General features: G+C 36.8%; 1 protein-coding gene across 2 annotated transcripts in view; it reads left to right on the forward strand.

Annotated features, from left to right (window-relative positions):
• LOC138715488 (follicle-stimulating hormone receptor-like) overlaps positions 1-16,799 on the forward strand; it is a 778,322-nt gene that overhangs the window by 378,310 nt on the left and 383,213 nt on the right. Inside the window, exon 1 of one of the 2 annotated variants that reach the window (XM_069848451.1) lies at positions 529-668. The exons of the other annotated variant lie outside the window; for it this stretch is intronic. The gene's annotated coding sequence lies outside the window, so the exon portion shown is untranslated. Of the gene's footprint in view, positions 1-528; positions 669-16,799 lie in introns of those variants that run through there. 2 annotated transcript variants of the gene reach the window in all.

Genomic DNA, 16,799 nt, shown 5'->3' on the forward strand with positions numbered 1-16,799 from the left:
ATAGCCAGAAATTTAGTAATAATTGCTGCCTTTATTCGCTGCATGTGCATGTACTGTACATCCCTGTTGTCTACGTTACGATGCTATGTAGTGGATGCGCTATGCGCTCGTGATCAAGGTCGAGCTCTTCTACCGTGACTGAGAGCTAATATCGTCTCATCCCTGCTGTAAGTCATAAATCGCTTGCAGTCCAGTATTTTATCATTATTGTCGAATTTAACAATAAAGGTAAACAAAGGAGGTTACATTTCGTTTCCGAGACGGACATCGGTTGAGTTTCGTTATCCAGTATTATTTGTGAAGGAAGTTCGATTGTGGCTGGCGCCTGGCGGGTGAACTCGCTGTTTGCGTCGTTCGTTAGCTCTCTATTATCAGTAATAGCAACATCACACCTTGCGATGCGATTCTAAGTCCAGTTTGGTGCAAGCTGTTCAACTACTGGATTAACTATCTCCTGTTACTTAGAAACAAGCAAGGAAATTGTGATAACGGGCTTTAGTTCAGTGGACAGAAATAAATAAGCAATGTGTTAAATAGCTCTGTGACAAATAAGTTAGAAAGTGTCTAGTTAATTTTCATAATCTATTGGCCTATTCTATTGATAGTGTGGATCTGACGATATTATCAACTAGTCTGGAACAATAGAACACACAGAGATGAACCAAACTGTAAGTATTCCAGTATTCCAACTTCAATGCACCCTAAATTAATTTAATAGTACGGTAATTCAAATACTACTTTTTATGCCTGAAGACACACACCTATGGAAGGAAAGTTTTTTCGTGACTGTCATAATATATTCATTTGCTTAAATGCTTAGTTAAGTCTGTAAATTTAGCTAGCCTTCGCACAGTATTACGTAAGAAATAAAATCCATTGGTGGAAAGGCATATATTTTTATTCCTCATTTCAGTTTTCTTTAACAAATCAAACTTACAGCGGTATTCTTGCTAATTTAAATTTTGGAATTGAAATTAAACTAATTTTTGGTACACACTTTATTTTCGCACATTACGAAGTGTTCACACAGTCTATCTTCATATGTTTTACCGGTTCTTGAAAGAAGTAATAATAATGATTTATAGTATTAGTAATAATAATAATAATAATAATAATAATAATAATACTTACTTACTTACTTACTCACTCACTGGCTTTTAAGGAACCCGGAGGTTCATTGCCGCCCTCACATAAGCCCGCCATTGGTCCCTATCCTGAGCAAGATTAATCCAGTCTCTACCATCATATCCCACCTCCCTCAAATCCATTTTAATATTATCTTCCCATCTACGTCTCGGTTTCCTCAAAGGTTTTTTTTTCCCTCCGGCCTCCCAACTAACACTCTATATGCATTTCTGGATTCGCCCATACGTGCTACATACCCTGCCCATCTCAAACGTCTCGATTTAATGTTCCTGATTATGTCAGGTAAAGAATACAATGCGTGCAGTCCTGTGTTACGTAACTTTCTCCATTCTCCTGTAACTTCATCCCTCTTAGCCCCAGATATTTTTCTAAGAACCTTGTTCTCAAACACCCTTAATCTCTGTTCCTGTCTCAAAGTGAGAGTCCAAGTTTCACAACCATACAGAACGACCGGTAGTATAATTGTTTTATAAATTCTAACTTTCAGATTTTTGACAGCAGACTAGATGACAAAAGCTTCTGAACCGAATAATAGCAGGCATTTCCCATATTTATTCTGTGTTAAATTTCCTCCCGAGTGTCATTTATATTTGTTACTGCTGCTCCAAGATATGTGAATTTTTCCACCTCTTGGAAGGATGTCTCCAATTTTTATAGTTCTATTTCGTACAATATTCTGGTCACGAGACATAATCATATACTTAGTCTATTCGGGATTTACTTCCAAACCTATCCCTTTACTTTCTTCAAGTAGAATTTCCGTGTTTTCCCTAATCGTTTGTGGATTTTCTCCTAACATATTCACGTCATCCGCATAGACAAGAAGCTGATGTAACCCGTTCAATTCCAAACCCTCTGTGTTATCCTGAACTTTCCTAATGGCATATTCTAGAGCAAGGGGCTCCCTTAAATTGACTGAGCATATTGGGAATTAAATCAATGGCTTTGCCAAAAGACGCTATGGATTATTTCGTATAAAACAATTTTTCTCTCGAATAGAAAGCAAAAACGAGCAAGATTGTATTAAACTTTTTTGTTTGGAATATCTCAAACAATAACACCCTGAAATTAATGACATTACTTACGGTTCTCTCTGCATAACCTATCATTGTGACTGAAGTATTTTGGAACGGCACTTGTCTGCCGTAAGACCAAAACGCTGGATAAATATTTGTCCATCTCGTCTTCGTACTCACAACATTAATATTTAAATATAGTTGTTATTGTTACTTAAAATCAATTTATGAATCTTTACTATTAATAGCAATTTATAGTAACTTATAAAACAGTAAAATTTTAGAGCCCGGGGCGAAACCAAAGGCTATAATTTCCACGAGTGTATAAAATCTGTTTATACAACATTTTTTCCATTACTGATATCTGAATATAACTACAGTTAAGCAGAAAAACATGAGGAAGAATGCAACACCTGGAAAATAATAAAATTATAAAAAAATAAATTTAAATAAAAACCATAATAGAAAACTATAATGATAAATTCTGTGGCCGGGAGGAAAAAGTCTTCAGTAAAAATTTTATACTTTTGAGGAAAGCAGTAGAAAGATTTAAATTGGTGTCAATTATAGAGTTTTTTAATTAAGAGGTTTTTCCTGGATATTATTTGTTTACATTTCTTCTAAAATAGGTAATGCTGCTCATTTAACAATTTTCTTGATTATTTCCAAAAATAGCCGCACTTAAGCCCTTTTAAGACTAGAAGCCAAACTGAGTAGAAGGGACTATTAAGCATAACACATTTTTCATGTCAAAATAAATTAGAAATGTTAATTATTAGGAATGCAAAATGGGTCTTAAACAATTACAGGACTGTTTACCCTGGTGCTTAAAGTTTTAAAAGGAAAGGGCATCAGTATGTGATAAAATGGCTAAAATACAAGTTAGACATGGAAAGTAAACATGTGATGGTTTGTAAGGAATGAAGTATTAAATATTCTTTAGTCCTTTATTCTGTGTGTATTCGATTCAAAAAGTGCTTAGGACATTTGGTAACGCTCTATAAATCCAGTCAGGAGTCTTATTTGACTTTAGCCGTTTTAGCAGATTGTTTCCGCTTTCAGAATATATAAAAATCTCATTTGCATAAAAAATTGACTTAAGACCTTTTTTCCTCCCGGCCACAGAATTAATCTGAAAACTAAGGTAATGAAGAAAAAAATAGTATTTTTTAAACCTGCGGCAGAAAAAAGAGTTTATAATTGAAAGGAATCCGAATTGTAGAAGGGTAGTTTTAGGTTTTTTTTTTTTTTTTTCTGAAACTTGATAATGTCCGACAATCTCTCACATGCTGTGGTACAGATTCTAGAGATGAGTTGCAAAAACGGTGAAAGATAAAGGGCAGAATGATGTTGTATGTTTAGAAATGGAGAGTGTGATATTGTGTTGTGAACGAGTTAACTATTGCGTGATATGAGTACAAATTTTGAAAATGAGAAGCTTAATAGCTAGGGGTGGAGTTCTGAAGAATGTTGAAAAGTAAGATTAAAGAATGAATAGTTCTTTCTTTTTTGAGACGGAACCAAGACAGCATATGAAGAGCTTATAATACGAAACAAATGAAGTGATGCCAGCGCCGTAAACATAGGTAGCTTCTGCTGTCTCTTATCTGTTGCTTGAGTTCAGGACTGATGTTGTTTATGCAAAGAACATGAAAATGAATGTGCAAGCTTACCCATTTGAAAAACAAAGACTCATGTTATTTATGCATTAAGTTATGCACCTACATATTACATAAGAGAGCTGTACGGCACTTATTAATCGTATAAGTATAAATGACAGACCTCCCTAACGGACCAGTAAATGTAAGAAAAAGATGGCGGTTGTTTTAAAGTCGGTTGCGTGAATATAGGCCTACGAGCGGAAAGTATCCCCACCTGTTAGGATACTACATTCAAGATAGGAAATGACTTTTCCCTTAATATCGATATCGACAAATTTGTCTGCTATTATTGATTGATTGATTTCATGAGGGCTAAATCCTTGTACTTAGGCTGTATAGACCCATTTGACGCCCTATTATGTGATGATTGTCAAAGTCCGACGGATGGCCGAGATGGCATTGGTCAATAGGGATATCCTGAACTGGTACCAACAGATAGCGCCCGTGTACTTTGAGGGATGCGCTTTGCGTGTGCATTTGTTTTCCGGTATATAAGCATTGAGGATTTGCCTAGTGTATTACTATTACTACATTAGATACTCTTAAAAACAACTCAAAATGCCAAATTTTTGTTGTGTTCCTATATGTAAAAACCAGGGAAAGCCTTTTGTCTTCATTCAGGTCCCGAAATATTTTGAATATAGGCTTTAAACCTTAAAAAAATTTAACTAAGGAAATTACGCCTAAAAATGCTAACTAATAAACAAAAAGAACTATTTCAAGTAAGAAATTGCTGGCTACAATTTCATTTTGGAAGAGAGGAAAGAAAAGCTAATAAAAACATATGGAACCTCGACAGAAAACTATGTTAGTTTAGATTATAATTACTTAATACTTCTAGGAGTCTCCGAAGTTTACGCCTGCAGTAAACTCTCGATTAGTTGGGATGTTTATTGTCCAGGACGATTCATAGTTGAAATCCATTTCGTGAATAATCTTTTTAATGTGCTGTAGACTAATTATTAAAACCATGTTTTTACTTCAAATTTTCAAAATCATCCTGCATAGTATTCAAAACTGCATGTCCTTAACCACAAAACACAGGAATAATCGTGCGATTATATTTCATCATATCAAACATTGCATTGAAAAACACATTGGTGGCTGCATATCCTGTTTTTAGCGTATGGCACTTACAATAATAATTATCACCTTCGACAAAATTCCTATTTTATTTATTCATTTTATTCGTGCACCTCGTTCTCAAAGTTCTCGTTTAGGTTCATGAACATTCAATTTACTCGTATCTATATTCTGCATATTGCAGACTTCCCCATCCATCTCTTAAGGGAAATAGTTCAGTATTAAGACACAAGTTTAAGCTGTGATTTATTGTAAATTAAATGAAATTAAATTATGAGGTAAGAAAACACTGAATTATATTAAATCATACCAGGCTATACAAAATAATTATGAATACACAGGGACATCATTTTATTTTTACTAACATTTCTGATATTAACCTGGCTATACCTTTGAATCAACGGTTGCTATCCCCTTCCACGACTGGAGTTCGATGGCGTAATATACAAACAAATCACTTTACTAGGTATAGGAGGGAACAAAAGTAATTCATCCATTTACGTAAACTACGAAATATCACGCTTTTGAGTTTGATAATTTTCATTAGGTTTTTGTTTAATCAGAATACAGTACAGTATTAACAACGAGTGTTTTTACTCACGAACTGAGCTGTCCATACGGACGCATTCATTATGCAGTGTATATTATAGTGTCTATAGCACATTAGCGTACACTATAGAGAATGAAGTTAAATTGAAAAATACTCATAATATGGATATTTAAACACATTTTTGAAAATGGTGGCGGTTCATTTCGATACAGGCTTCAGTTCTAATGTATGTAATTCCAATTACCAGTTTAGTCCTTCGTACTAGTAACTCATGTTGAAATAATTCTGTACGTACTCTGTAAAAGAGTACCTTACGTACTGTAAATTCAATCTTCACTTCTGCTCGATCCGAAGAGATAAAATTACTCAGACATGCTATCTACTGTCCGTCCAAGTGGTTATGTCGCAGGATCGTAGAAAGGAGGGAAATCACGTGACAGTTAATTACTTAACGAGGCCCTTTTATTTAAGTTATTTTAAACAGTTGTATGGGTATAATATTACGTAGATGTCCAATTCCTAACAGAAATTAATGTTCTCAGAAAAGAGCTAAGACAGCCCAGCCACTAGCCTTTACAGAGAGGCGAATAGAAGCTGGTGGGGAAAACCGGAATGCGACGTAGGCAAATGGACGACAGTACCTGTGCGAAAATGATGCAATATTGAAAGCTCTTTCGTCATTGGAAAACGCGAACATATTTTTGGAACGTACTGTGACGGTAAGACTACTATGACTGTATATGCGGTCTTGGATCTGTGTGGAAGACGGTTGAACTTCATTAGTAGAAGGGGTGGGAGTGAAGTACATTCAAAAACTCAGATACAATAAAAATTGAAGTAAAAATAAAATGATGTCCCTGTACTTTTGACACGCATAGAAAACCAACAAGCGGGAGAACCTGTAGTATATTACATAATATAGCCCTACAACATGTTGTGCCGCATGGAACGCTCCTGCCATCTGACGGTAAAGCTTCGCATAAGATATCCCTATTGCACGCTGACATGAAGGCCATCTTTCCTGGGGCCTGAGAGTAAGATCCCATCATCTATTGACGAGCCCTCTTAGAAGCTATAACAACGTCGAAAACCGTACTATCCTCAGATTTCACACCAGCTGTATTTTTCCATTACAGATCACAGATTAAAGAAAATTAGTCTATACGGATGACATGAATATGTTGGAAGAAAATGCACAAGCTATTAGGAAAACACGAAAATTTTGAAGCAAGTAAAGAGATACTGTAAATTTGGAAGTAAAACACGAAAAGACAAGTATATGATTATGTCTCGTGACCAGAACATAGTACGAAATAGAAATAAAAAAATTGGAAATTTATCCATCGAAAAGATGGAAAAGTTCAAATATCTTGGAGCAACAGTACTTACTTACTTACTTACTTACTTACTTACTTACTTACTTACTTACAAATGGCTTTTAAGGATCCCGCAGGTTCATTGCCGCCCTCACATAAGCCCGCCATCGGTCCCTATCCTGTGCAAGATTAATCCAGTCTCTATCATCATATTCCACCTCCCTCAAATCCATTTTAATATTATCCTCCCATCTATATCTCGGCCTCCCCAAAGGTCTTTTTCCCTCCGGCCTCTCAACTAACACTCTATATGCATTTCTGGATTCGCCCATACGTGCTACATCCTCTGCCCATCTCACACGTCTGGATTTAATATTATTGATTATGTCATGTGAAGAATACAATGCGTGCAGTTCTGTGTTGTGTAACTTTCTCCATTCTCCTGTAACTTCATCCCTCTTAGTCCCAAATATTTTTCTAAGAACCTTATTCTCAAACACCCTTAATCTCTGTTCCTCTCTCAAAGTGAGAGTCCAAGTTTCACAACCATAAAAAACAACCGGTAATATAACTGTTTTATAAATTCCAAGTTTCAGATTTTTTGACAGCAGACTAGATGACAAAAGCTTCTCAACCGAATAATAACACGCATTTCCCATATCTATTCTGCGTTTAATTTCTTCCGGAGTATAATTTATATTTGTAACTGTTGCTCGTAGATATTTGAGTTCTTCAACATCTTCGAAGGTTAAATCTCCAATTTTTATGTTTCCATTTCGTACAATATTCTGTTTACAAGACATAATCATATACTTAGTCTTTTAGGGATTTACTTCCAAACCTATCGCTTTACTTGCTTCAAGTAAAATTCCCGTATTTTCCCTATTCCTTTGTGAATTTTCTCTTAACATATTGACGTTATCTGAATAGACAAGCAGCTGATGTAACCAGTTCAATTCCAAACCCTCTCTGTTATCCTGGACTTTCCTAATGGCATATTCTAAAGAAGTTTGAAAGTAAAGGTGATAGTGCATCTCCTTGCTTTAGCCCGCAGTGAATTGGAAACTTGGAGCTACAGTAAAAAATATAAATGACACGCTGGAGAAAATTCAACGGAGAATAAATATGGGAAATGCCTGTTATTATTCGGTTGAGAAGCTTTTGTCATCCAGTCTGCTGTCAAAAAAAGCTGAAAGTAAGAATTTATAACTCAATTATATTACCGATTGTTCTGTATGGTTGTGAAATGTGGATTTTCACTCAGAGAGAAACAGAGGCTAAGGGTGTTCGAGAATCAGATTCTTAGGAAAATTTTGGGGCTAATAGGGATGAAGTTACAGGATAATGGAGAAAGTTTCAAAACGTAGAACTCCACGCATAGCATTCCTCACCTGTCATAATTAGGAATATTAAATTTATACTTTTGAGACGGGCAGGGCATGTAGCACGTATGGGCGAATCCAGAAATACATATGAGTTTTAGTGGGAAGGGCGAAGGGAAAAAGACCTTTGGGGAGGCCGAGATATAGATGGGAGGATAATGTAAAATGAATTTGAGGTAGGTGGGATATGATAATAGAGACAGAATTAGTCTTACTCAGGATAGGAACCAATAGCGGGCTTATGTGAGGGCGACAATGAACCTCCGGGTTCCTTAAAAGTAATTTGTAAGTTATTATGTTAGACTAAATGAGGGGGAGGTGAAGAGTGTAGGTGGAGTGAAAGAGGGAAACGTGTGTGCACCGAAAGAAAAAAACCTAAAACTACCCTTCTACAATTCGGATTCCTTTCAATTATAAACTCTTTTTTCTGCCGCAGTTTTATAAATACTTTTTTTTTCATGATTACCTTAGTTTTCAGATTAATTCTGTGGCCGGGAGGAAAAATTGTCTTAAGTCAATTCTTTATGGAAATGAGATTTTTGTATATTCTGAAAGCGGAAACAATTCTCTACAATCTGGTAAAACGGTTAAAGTCAAATAAGACTCCTGACTGGATTTATAGAGCGTTACCAAATGTCCTAAGTACTTTTTGAATCGAGCACACACAGAATAAAGGACTTAAGAATATTTAATACTTTATTCCGTACAACCATCACATATTTACTTTCCATGGTTCCCTATCAAAAATGTCTAACTTGTATTTTAGCCATCTGTTTTGTCCCACACAAATTCCACTCAGACCTGACCTGGGATTGAACCAGGGCCGCCTGGATATAAGGCCAGCACGCTAGCCCTGTAGTCACATACGTAGCTGTCCGTTACTTTACAGTTTTCTAAACACATACCGTAGGTACTGGTCATTCCTGTTTAGGGACAGGGGTGTTCTTCATATTTCCCTGGTTCGTCAACATAGGGACGAGATCAGGATGAGGTCTTTCTCCTAAGATTAAAAGGGATTAATTAGGGACAATCCGTGTGGCGACCAGATATACTCGTACAAAGATAAACATGAGCTAAGCTAAATGAAGTTACGTATTCCAGGATCTGATAATAAAAAAAAAAATAAAATTATCGTTCTATCTGCATTTACTTTGGTGTAGGTTTTATTTCTACATTATTAACTAATCGAAAATCGTTTCTAATGCTCTCCATTTAGCATTTCCCTTCTATAAATACTTACTTTTACTATTTCTTTCATAAGTATAATAAAAATTTTGAAAATGGAGCATGAAGTCAACTTCACGTCACAGGAGTCGTATTCAGTGTCACTTTTGAGTCATGTCACAAAGACATGACTTCAGTTTCAAACACCGGAAGAAATATTAATATGTTTTATTTTGCGTTCAAGATTAGCAAAATACTTTTCTATCCGGCACTTACAGAAGAATAGCACACGCCACTGTTTTCGTCTGTTACCTGTATTTGCTGTGGGGTCCGCAAAATTATGAACTAGGGACTACGGCTTCATGCTTCGAAAGGATAGCAGAAAGGAGGCAACTTTTTCCTGTTTCATCTTATCCTAGATACGTGAAAGTTTTTAATTTGCTTCGATTCTCATTGGCAATAGAGCATTCAGCGTACACATTGACCGAAGAAGAAACTTCTGCAAGCTTTCAACATTTATTACTTGTCTGTGGTGTTTGTTTTTGTCAATAACATCAATCTTAAAACTTTCGTTGTTACGGGAAGCATAAGATGAAGTGCTCAGTGCAGCCATGAAAACAGTAAAGCATCGCATACGGTGTCAGACGAGTTTCATTTTCCTTACAAAGTTTAACTTACTAGATGCACTCTCTCGTCTTCGTACAGATGTCTCTATACAGCTCTCTAGTCAGTGCTTAGATTTTAATAAAATGCCTGATATGTTTGTTAAACATAACGAGCAATTATATTAACGGTTCTTTCACTTTCTACAAATTATGAGGACCACAAAAGTCATTGTACAATGGGACGTAGAAAAAAAAAAAAAACAAATTCAAAACGTAACGGTTTACAAATGTTCCCTTGTAGTCTCTACTATTAGTAAAAATAGAAAGTCTTTAATTACATTTTTCACCGTGCTGCAGGAGGTCTAATGATTAGCGTATAAAGTAAAATTTTTATTTAATCCATTTTGAATCTTGCGTACACTACTTTTAACACTTGAATATAAGTAATTGATTAACTAACGGACTTACTCGTGTTAATTATGTAAGTGTGTGGCTTACAGCTGTTTCTGTGCTTCATCACACCATCCTCAGAGCCTACTAGATCTCGGCGTCGTCTCGAACTTCTCTGCCTGTTATGTGGGTGCGTTTGATTGTTTAAAGGTGTTAAAAAGTGGAGTCAAATAGTGTGTGTGTACTGAAATTGATCTGTGTGTTGAGAATTTGATCGGGGTGTGTTTTAGTGTGTTTGTATATTTCGTATTGTTCTAGTGTGTTGTGTTTTTGGTTCTTGGGTTGTATGTGTAGGATTTCCATGTCCGCATTTATGTTATTGTATGTGTGGTTAGCATTGGTTATGTGATCGGCGTATGTAGATGTATTGTGTCCTCTGGTTTATTGCTTTAATGTGTTCTTTGTAGTGTGTACGATTACACAGGTGTATACAAACTCACATGTAATAGTTGCGACAAGTTCTACATAGGACAGACTGACAGATCATTCCAAACACGCTAGTCACGTATCAGAGATTGTTTAATATTAAATCATTTGTCAAGTGACGTTGATTACTGGGATTCGGATAATTGAAATGGAATGTCGCATTTTAATAAAAATGAAACTGAATCAACAAAGCCTTCTTGACTAGTAACATTGCCATCGTGTATAATAGATCGAGAACTTCTCGACGAGAAGGCATTGCTCACTACTGCCATCTAGCATGCGTCTAACGTAATATTTGTAATGTTGAGATGGTACAATAATACATTTGAAGACAGTTGTATTTTCGTAAGTCAATTAATATTTTATTGTATTGGAGTACTTCGTTACTTCTAATCTTTATATACTTTCTTCTAATCGTGTAACAGTCAATTAAATCCCACTCAAGTTTTGATTTTCTCTAGATAAATCAAAACGTCTAGTGAGAATATTGATGATAATTGATTATTGTTGTCGCCGCAGTCGCACTAGGGAAAATCGCCAAATAATATATTATTGGAGAAAAACTTCTGATAAAATATCACAATAACTCATAAAATATCACAATAACTCAAGATCTTTACCGTCAGATCTTATGGATTACAATGACAGCGATCGAGACAAAACTTGTACTCCAGGATCGGAAAGTGAGTGCAGTCTGTAGGAATTAATATATTATCATCATCATCAATGGGGCCCTACGGCTCCAGACGCATCCCTCTCTTTGTCGCCAGAGAATTCTATCTTGAACATCTCAAGGCCTCAAATTCCTCTCCATCACCCTTTCCACTCATTTCTTCCATTGTGGCCGCGGTCTACCTCTTGTCCTTGTCAATTAATATATAGGCTAAGACAAGAAAAAATGAACTGTTCCTATTCCCCTCCATTGCATACATCGTTGACTAGCTATATACGCGGGGGTGCTGAAAAGTAATGCTCCTAAATTTTTATGCGAAAAGTTTTCTAATTATTTACTTTGCCTACTTACAAATGGCTTTTAAGGAACCCGAAGGTTCCTTTGCATAAGCCCGCCATTTGTCCCTATTCTGTGCAAGAATAATCCAGTCTCTATCATCATATCCCACCTCCCTCAAATCCATTTTAATATTATCTTCCCATCTACGTCTCGGTCTCCCCAAAGGTCTTTTTCCCTCCGGCCTCCCAACTAACACTCTATATGCATTTCTGGATTCGCCCATACGTGCTACGTGCCCTGCCATCTCAAACGTCTGGATTTAATGTTCCTAATTATGTCAGGTGAAGAATACGAGGTGTGCAATTCTGCGTTGTGTAATTTCTCCATTCTCCTGTAACTTCATCCCTCTTGAGAGAAACAAAACTGGTAACTTGCTACAACCTTACTGTTCATACCTGTAGTTTTATTTTTCCACATAATTGCCCTGGAGATGAATACACTTCTCCCAACGTGTGACCAGTTCTTGATACCGTCACTGTAAATGTTTCACTCTGATGACGAAACCACAGTCTCACTTCTGTCTGCACTGCATCGTCAGAATCAAAGAGATCTCTTCTCAGATGTTCTTTAAATCTAATGGCGCCAGGTCGGGACTATATGGAGATAATCAACAACAGCGAGACCAAGACGATGATATGTACTGTTGTCACTGCACTGATTGTCTGCATGACTGCGTTGTCATGCAGTAGGACAGACTGCCCCATATCTGAACGAATCCTTCGAATTTGTGCTTTCAGTTTTTTTTAGGGTTTCACAGTACCTTACACAATGAATGGTAGTGCCTTGAGGCATGAATTCCAGACGCAGCACACTTGAACATCCCAAAAGCAGGTAAGCATGAGTCTGCCTGCTGATGGCACGGCCTTGAACTTTTTGGGTGCAGGTCATCATTTGTGACGGAACCACATTAATGATCTCTTGTTTCGGGATCGAAGTGATGTACCCAGCTTTCGTCACCCGTGACAATGTTCTTTAAGAATTCATCGTCTTCCCGTTCGTAGCGCAGAAGCAATTGTTGGCAAATGTCCAATCTCTTCTGTTTCACGTGAGGAGGGAGCATTCGAGGCACCCATCGTGCTCAAATTTTCAGAAATCCCAGTTCTGCAGTTATCGCCTGCACACGCTCCCTTGATATGCCACACTGGATTGACGGGTGTTCCTGCGTTATGCGACGATTCGCTGTAATGAGTTCATTGACACGATTCTGATGAGCGATATCAGTTGCGGTACGTGGTTTTCCACTGCGTTCTTTGTCACACAAGTTGAGAGTTGTACCAGGTTCATTACCAGCACGAGCAGACCAACGTCGGACATTACTGATGTCGACACATTGATCATTATAAACAGCCTTCAATCTCCGATGAATGTCTGTCGGGGGCACTCGTTCACAGCACACTGCTTCAGACGCAGCGACATAGTACTGGTTCATACCGCCATGTTTCAGGCTATATCTCGGAGGTCTCCATCGGCAGAGATATGAAATTTGTGTCACTGAAAGCAGAAAGTTCTCTTAATACAATGCACTATCACTAATATTTTTAACTGTATTGACAACGACAAATAGGAGACATTACTTTTTAGCATACCCTCATATTACACTAATCATATTTCAGATGTATACAAACAATTATAGTTCTTCCTCTGACATATTATATCAAGTTTGATGTACTGCCTGATAATAGATGTACGTATCAACCAGAACCTCAATCAGAGGTGAATGAATCACAATGACCGACTATTTCTACTGTATGACTAATCATTTCCCTCACTTCTCCCCCCTGAAGAATCCCTATGTTGAACGTGAACACAATGCTAGTAACGTAACTGTCATGAGTCATTAAAATTATAGACGACTTATACTTTTATAGTTTAAGGCAGACGTCTCAATAGGGCCTCCTCTCTCTCTCTATTTTTTATGTAAAAAAACAAGATGCAGGGGCAGTTCGTGTATCTCCGGATGACGTCATTGACCGCGACGTTTGAATAAACATCTGCAACCGCTATGATGTTATCTCCATCTCCGAGGAAAGGATGTCCTTATTACCGCAAATGTACGAAGAAATAAAAGCTTTCATAGGGAAAGCAAAATTGTGGGAGTCGCAAGTTTCAGTGGGTAACTATTACCACTTTATTAATCTAAAATTGTTACCTAATTTGAATCAAGACCAGCGTAACAAATATAATGAAGTACTGAAGGACTTGAGAAAAGAATTTGAGACCACCTTTAAGATTGTGAATTTCTAAGATGTTTTGGTTATTTTTAATTATTGAAAACATCGCGAACTATATTATTTAACTATTATTGTAATTAATATATTAATATTGACGTATCATAAAATTATGTACTTTAACAACCAACAAGTTTAATTGTAATTTTATTATTATTTAATTGAATTTTATTTCATTAAATATTGCATAAACTTAAAAAAGAGAGATACCAAAAACCATTTACTACAAAATATGAAGTATTGTTGTTCAGTCAACTGTCCGAAGAGAGGTCTGAACCTCACAAGTGATACCAACAAGGCACCACTTAAAGACAACTAGGCCAGGAGATAATGGGATAAGGTGGCCAGTTCCTTGTGCTTAAATAATTACGTAACATGTATGATTCTTCATGCTTCAGATATCTTATTTTTCTGAGTGCAGCTTTGTGGCATTTCTCCCGCAACAGTTACAACTTAGCTCGCTCATGCTTGTAACATAAATCAGCGATCGGCTGTCTTCGGGTATTCCGCTTATCTCTTCAGCTGACTACACTATCTACATTTGCTCTCTGTAACAACTTTTCACGCGTTGGCCTTGAGACGCCTGGTTTAAGGAATCAAAGCGAGAACAAACTCTCAGCCGCCCAACCCGCAGCCGTCACAATAACGTCGCTGTCACCGAGCCATTCTCCATTATACGATAGCTTATTTTAAAGGCGTGGGTAAAATATTGATTTCACGCGTTATCTCAAACACAAATCTAACGTTGCGTGATGTTGATGTCATGTTTGCAATTAAAAACTACGAGTAAAAAGAGGATGAAGCGGGAATGACGCTCTTCTTTAATACATTTTCTCCCTTGCATAAACCTGCGGCCAAAGAATGCTCATATGAAACAGAAGGGGAAAAGAGACAAGAATCATACTCGACAAAGAAAATGGGAAAACCTTATCGAATCTTTCATTTCGATTCGAATATACAGGATGGGTTAAAAGTCGCTTTCCGAACACTTCCTTATACAGGGACATCATTTTATTTTTTCTTCAATTTTTATTGTACCTGAGTTTTTGAATGTACTTCACTCCCACCCCTTCTACTAACGAAGTTCCAACTGTCCACACAGAACCAAGGCCGCAGTACTGAGTTAGTGATTATAGTACGTTTCAGAAATATGTTCGCGTTCTCCAGTGACGAAAACTTCCAATATTGAATCATATTTTCGCACGGGTACTGTCGTCCGTTTGTCTACGTCGCATTCCGATTTCTCCACCTGCTTCTGCTCGCTCCACTGTAAAGACTAGTGGCTGGGCTTTCTTAACTCTTTTCTGAAAACATTAATTTCTGTTAGGAATTAATTTGACGTCTACGTAATATTATGCAACTGTTTAAAATAACTTAAATAAAAGGGCCTCGTTAAGTAATTAACTATCACGTGATTCTCCCCTTTCTACGATCATGCGACATAACCACTTGGACGGACAGTAGTTAGCATGTCTGAGTAATTTTATCTGTGCGGGTCGGGCAGAAGTGAAGATTGAATTTACAGTACGTAAGGTACTCTTTTATAGAGTAGGTACAGAATTATTTCAACATGACTTAGTAAGTATGAAGGACGAAACTGGTAATTGGAATTAGATGCAATAGTCTATAGTGCGATAATAGGCACAAAAGAACTGAAGGCTGTATCGAAATCAACGGCCATCATTTTCAAAAATGTGTTTAAATATCCATATTATGATTATTTTTCATTTTAACTTCATTCTCTATATCGTACGCTAATGTGCTGTAGACAGTATAATATACACTGCATAATGAATACGTTCGCATGGATAACTCAGTTCGTGAGTAAAAACACTTATTGTTGATACTGTACTGTATTTTGATTAAACAAAACCTAATGAAAATTATCACACTCAAAATCGCGATATTTCCTAGTTTACGTAAATGAATGAACTACTTTCCTTCCCTCCTGTACCTAGTAAAGTAATTTGTATTTTACGCCAGTATCATCGAATTCCAGTTGTGGAAGGTGGTAGCAAACTGTGTTTCCGAGTCCCAATCATTAATCCAAAAGTATAGCCAGGTTAATATTAAAAATATTAGTAAAAATAAAATGATGTCCCTGTATTTAATTACATTCAATTTACATTTGAGCCGTTCAGAGCAGAAGTGGTGTAGGTCAAAATTGATTTACACATTTCTTTACAGATTTTGTTCAAAATGGAGGCACTTTTTCTGATACACAATTCACAACGTTTAAACATTGATTTACAGATGGTAGAACATAACTCACGATTTTAATTGATTTTCACGAATGACTGTTCGATCATCTGTTGCAACTGATGAAGATCCCGCGGTTTCTGAGTAAGAACATAATTTTTCAGGATACTCCTCAGCGAAAATCATATTTTGTCAGGTCGCATGACCTGGTTAACCATTTTGTTGTGTCACGATGGCGCCAGTCCATTCATGGAATAACAGGTTCAAGGAGTCCCTGACTCCTACACCAAAATGAGGTGATTCTCCATCCTGTTGTCATATCAACTGCAAATCGGCAGAACTAGGGCTGTTTTCAAGACATGACAATGGAAAAATTGTTGACGCACGAACATGGTTGCCAACCCACCACTTATTACACCAGCTATTCCTTTGTTCAAGTATATGTGAGAACAAATATTGGAGAAAGCGACTTTTGTCCCATCTTGTATAAGGATGCTGGAATATAAAAATGACTCATATCATGTCCGTTCAAACAATAACTATAGAAGGTAATAAGGTTAT

The sequence above is a fragment of the Periplaneta americana genome, chromosome 15 (assembly GCF_040183065.1).
Source record: "Periplaneta americana isolate PAMFEO1 chromosome 15, P.americana_PAMFEO1_priV1, whole genome shotgun sequence".
NCBI classification, from domain to species: domain Eukaryota; kingdom Metazoa; phylum Arthropoda; class Insecta; order Blattodea; family Blattidae; genus Periplaneta; species Periplaneta americana.